Source organism: Colletes latitarsis, unplaced genomic scaffold, assembly GCF_051014445.1.
Source record: "Colletes latitarsis isolate SP2378_abdomen unplaced genomic scaffold, iyColLati1 scaffold0021, whole genome shotgun sequence".
Classification (NCBI taxonomy): domain Eukaryota; kingdom Metazoa; phylum Arthropoda; class Insecta; order Hymenoptera; family Colletidae; genus Colletes; species Colletes latitarsis.
The window spans coordinates 1,982,907-1,987,745 of record NW_027488371.1 but is presented as its reverse complement, the minus strand read 5'-3'; positions in this window follow the sequence as shown (position 1 = coordinate 1,987,745).

Genomic DNA, 4,839 nt, shown 5'->3' with positions numbered 1-4,839 from the left:
CGGTCACCTCGTCCCTGAGGCAACTCAGCCTCACCGACGGGCTCATCGCCCCGCCCACCTCGACGACGGCCTGCCCCGTCCTCTTCCTCTTAGAGCCTATGTGGCTCGTGCTGGAGGAGAAGGACGAGACCGACGCCGTCTCGTCGTCCTCCTCCACCCTCCACGAAGCCGGACCTGGCGCTGAGTGGGGCGCGAGCGCCGCCACCCTAACCCCAACCCCGTCTCCGTCCTCCCCAACCGACAAAACCCGCCCCATCCCCATTTTATTTTCTGTGTCCATAAGAATCCCACGAGATGGTCGGAAATAAAGGTCCACCCGGGCAGAGCCGCCTTACCCGGGTAAGCCTAATACTCCGGGGGTTCGGCAGGTTCCCCGGAGGTGGTCGCTTGGGATTGGGCCTTCTCCCCCAACCATGCATCCCATCGCCGCGCACCATAGCTTAGGATTGGAGGGCGATTTTATAGAGTCGCCATACTCGTGGCCCAGGCGGTTAAGCCAAGACCCCCGTTCCTCCTGCCGTCACGTACCATTCACAAAACCAATAGGGAATTGCGAATGGGTCGTTGTGACGACCAACAGGAGGCTTACGGTGTGTGTATGACTCGGGTACCCCGGGTTCGTTAAGCCCGTACTGCAGCTGAAAGGCTGGCAGCCCCTGAGGGATTCTATAATACTGCTTCCTTACTAGCTTCCTCCTCGCTTACTAGCTCACTGCTTGCTTACTAACTTACTGCTTGCTTACTAGCTTACTACTTCCTTACTAGCTACGTGCTTTCTTACCAGCTTTCTGCATTGTTACAAGCTAATTGCTTTTTTACTAGCCTGCTCCTTGCTTACTAGCTTGCTTGTATCTTACTAGCATAGTGCTTCTTTACTAGCCGTTTTTTTCGTAGGGAAAATCTTCGTAAGACTCCCTCCCACCTCTTTGGGGGGCGGATGGAGTGTGTGTGGGATTCCCCGCGCCCGTGGAATGACGGGCGCGTGACCTACCCACTAAAAACCCCACGGTGAGCCTTCCGCACAATTTGGGAGGATACCGGGAATCGCTCGATGCATACTTCCGGTACCCTCCCCGTACCTGTGCTGTGCACCCATCCACGGTGAGACAAATGGTTCCCCCCGGCAGTCACACCATCGCATGGCGGCAGGACGAGATCACTCCGTCCCGCCGTGATCCATCTCGGGGCCGCGGTCACTGGCGGCGGCGAGCCCCAACTCGAAACCGCACGCAACTCCATTTGTACCCCTCGGCGGCTTGTAGCTCGTGGCCGCACCATGCCACCGTGGGTGCCTCCTGATGAGGTGGTCCGGAATTGGGGTGACACATCGACCCCCATCCGGTCTGGCTCTGCGTCTCGTGCCTGGTGGAGGCTCCCTTCTGGAACCGCCTCCCAGCCAGGTTTATCCGCCACGCGGCGGGGGCCGCCCACGATTCCCGGCGCCTGGACGACGCCCTCCCGGCACCACACGTGCGCGAGCCTCAGCACGCCGCTGAAGCTCGCGTTCCCTGCTGGCGGCCTCCTTCTGCAACATTACGCTCTCGCAGAAGGAGGCCACGGCCCTCCACTTCCCCTCGCTGCCGAGCGTGGCGCGCACCATGCCCGGCAGCGAGACATCCCGCCCGACGACGCCGACCAGGACACGGCGCTCCCACTCCCACGCGGGGCATACCTGGAGGGTATGATCAGCCGTGTCCTGCTCGGCGTCACAATGGCAGCAACGCGCCGTCGGCTCCTTCCCTATCCGGCACAGGTACCTTCCGAAGCTACCATGCCCGGAAAATACCTGTGCCAGCCGGTAGGTGAGGCTGCCATGGCCTCTGTCCAGCCACTCCTTCAGGAGTGGCCGAACAGCCCCGACAGTCCGGTGCCCCGCGGTTGGCAGAGCCAGCCGCTCCTGCCACGCGAGCAACACGGACTGCCGGGCCTGGCGCTTCAAATCGCCCCAAGCAGGTTCCTGCCCGCCCGGGACCGCCCCCACCCCCGCGCGACGGTCGACGCGGTGCCGGTACATCACCGCGTGCGACCGCGCGAGCAGGTCCATGGGCGGCATCCCCGCTAGAACCGTCGCCGCCTCATGTGACATTGTCCGATACCCGCGGACAACCCTGAGCGCCATGCGCCTCTGCACCCGACGCAGCATAGTCATGCTGCGCCGGGAGGCAGCCAGGTCGTCCGCCCAGACGGGGGCCCCGTATAGGGCCACCGACTGGACCATTGCCACATAGAGGCGACGAACTCGGCCCGCCGGGCCCCCCAGGTTGGGCAGGATCCGGCCCAGAGCCGCAACCATCCTTTCCAACCGGGGGACCAGGCAGCGGAAATGCTCCTCGAAACGCCAGTGGCTGTCGAGGATCAGCCCCAGATACCTGATCTGGGGCTTCACCTCGATGTCAGCCCCACCCACCCGGATCAGAGGGGGTGGCGGATCCTGCCGAGGTGAATGAAACGCAATCACCTCGGTCTTATGGACCGCCACCGTCATCCCCATCCCCCTGATCCGGTCGACGACGCGTTGCGACCCCTCCTCCGCGCGACGCATGGCCCTCCCCCAGTGCGCCCCGACGGCCAGCACCAGTGTGTCATCCGCATAACACACCGTGCTGACGCCGTCGGGGAGGCCGGCCCGCAACACCGAGTCGTACGCGATGTTCCACAGGAGTGGCCCGAGGACCGACCCCTGCGGAACACCGCAGTACACCTCCCTCCGCATATCACCATCCCGGCCCGGATACTCGATCCACCTGCCGCGGAGATAATCCCCGACGACCGCCCTGAGACAAGGGGGGACTCGATGATCTTCGAGCCCCCTCCTTATCTCTTCCCAGGGAAGGGTGTTAAAGGCGTTGGCAATATCCAAGGATATTGCCAATGCCACCCCTCCCCGGGAGACGGCCGATTCCGAGAGGGCCCTGACGCGACCTATCCTCCCATCCTCCCTCCTCCTCCACCGCCGCGTCCCTCGGCGGAGGTAAATAAGCGGAGTGCGGCGGCAGTGGTGCGGGGCACCGCGGGCCCCTCCACCCGCACTCCGCCCGTGAAGAAGTCCCCGTCCTCCTCAGAAGACGATCTTCTGAGGAGGATTGGGGACATGATTGATGGCAAGCTGGCCGCCTTCCGGGAGGAGCTCCTCGCCGGAAGAGCGGTCAGCAGGAAGGCGGTGCCTCCCCGACCTGTTCCGGTACAGTCGGGGAAGGCAAAGAAGGGCCGGGAGGAGGCTGGCGCGGCCATTAATTAATGCCGCCCCGCCTCCTCCTCCAGGCCAACCTCAACCACTGCCGCGCGGCACAGGACTTGATGTCCCAAGTCCTCGCGGAGTGGGGGGTTGGCCTGGCGGTCGCCGCCGAGCCGTACCGCGTCCCTGATCACCCTCATTGTGTGGGCGACGCGGACGGCTTGGTGGCGACGGTATGGGGAGGGGGCGACGGGTCCCCACCGTTCTCCTTGTTGGAGCGCGGTCGGGGATTCGTCGCCGTGGACTGGGGGGGAGTCGCTGTGGTGGGGTGCTACATTTCGCCCCGTAGCGGTCACGCTGCGTTCGAGCTGTACTTGGCCGAGGTCGCGGCATGCGTGCAGCGCTACGCGGCCCGGCCGGTGCTGGTCCTGGGGGATTTTAATGCCAAGTCGGTGGCTTGGGGATCCCCCAGGACCTCCGTTCGCGGCGGGATCCTGGGCGATTGGGCGGCGGGGCTCGACCTCCGGGTATTGAACCGGGGGTCGGAGCACACATGCGTGCGGCGATATGGGGGGTCCATCGTGGATGTTGGATTCGCGACCCCCAACGCCGTGCGCATGGTGTCGGGTTGGCACGTGGTCGCGGGGGCAGAGACACTCTCCGATCACCGGTACATCCGGATGGAGGTCTCTGCCGCCGCGAGTGCATCCCGACACGGCCGCCTGCGTGGCACCCCACCACGCCGCTGGGCGCTTCGGCGCCTGGACAAGGACGCCCTGATGGCAGCTGCCCTCGCTGCAACTTGGCCGCAGGGAGCGGCCGAGTTGCCGAGCATAGAGGAGGAGGTCGCCCGGCTCGGAGCATTGGTCGCGGGTATTTGCGACGCGGCGATGCCTCGGGTCGGGCGGGCTTCTCCTCGCCGGGCGGTATACTGGTGGTCGGACGCGATCGCGGAGTTGCGAGTCGCGACTGTCCGCGCCCGACGCCAGTACACCCGCGCGCGCCGTCGTCAACGTACAGGCGACGGCGTGGCGCGAGCGAGGGCAGCTGATGACCTGTATGGAGCATACCGCGTGGCGCGGGTTGCTCTGCAGGTTGCCATCAAACGGGCCAAGACCCAGGCATGGAAGGAGCTCCTCCAGACCCTTGATGACGATCCATGGGGGCGCCCATATAAGGTGGTGCTGAATAAGCTCCGCCCGTGGGCGCCCCCCGTCACCGAGGGTCTTGACCCCCGGCTGCTGGAGGACGTGGTCAATACACTCTTCCCAATTGGGGAGAGGGGACCGCGTCCTCCGGCGGCGGCGGCTGTCCCAGTGGAGTGGACGGCCGAGCTGGGGGTCACGCAGGAGGAGCTGGCAGCGGCCATCAGACGGCTCGGGGTTCGTAACACGGCCCCGGGTCCGGATGGGGTGCCCGGCCGGATTTGGGTCTTGACCCAGGGCGTCCTTGGGGCCGACCTCAGGCGGTTGTTCGACCGCTGCCTGAGGGACGGGCGATTCCCCCCCAGTTGGAAGGTGGCGAGGATGGTCCTCCTCCGGAAGGAGGGTCGGCCCGCGGAGTCTCCCTCCGCATACCGGCCCATTTGTCTCCTCGACGAGGTGGGCAAGCTCTTCGAGCGTGTGATTGCTGCCCGCCTCGTCGAGCACCTGTCGCGGGGTGAT